Source organism: Apaloderma vittatum, unplaced genomic scaffold (assembly GCF_000703405.1).
Source record: "Apaloderma vittatum isolate BGI_N311 unplaced genomic scaffold, ASM70340v1 scaffold40110, whole genome shotgun sequence".
In the NCBI taxonomy this organism is placed as follows: Eukaryota; Metazoa; Chordata; class Aves; order Trogoniformes; family Trogonidae; genus Apaloderma; species Apaloderma vittatum.
Window position 1 is genome coordinate 1 of NW_009694648.1, and position 443 is coordinate 443.

Sequence of the window (443 nt, forward strand, 5' to 3'; positions counted from 1 at the left end):
GGCAGCCTGTCCATGCACCCGGGTACAAGTGCCCTGACCAGTGCAGAAAATCTTGAAGGTGGGTCTCCTGAGGGCACAGGAAATAAGAGCCCATTGGAGACAGCAGAGGAGGGGGGCGATGCTCAGAGAGTTCCTCGCTGTCCCACCTTTTATAAGGTTCTCGTGGCCACAGGCCAACAAACACACACAAACTGAGCTTTTACCTTACTCAGCTGCAACCGTAGCACTAGTAGGAGTTTGCACAGTAAATGAATTGAAAAAAATTAAATCCAATTTATGTCAAATCAGGCTCTGGATAAACACACGAAATTCATTAAGTTTGCACTTATTACAGATTTGGAATTTAAGTCTACCAGTCAAAGACAAGATATTGCTTGCAAGTTGTTGCTGAGGAGCGGCACGACGGCTCTGCCAGCGGCTGGGGGAACCGGGCTCGCGGGGGG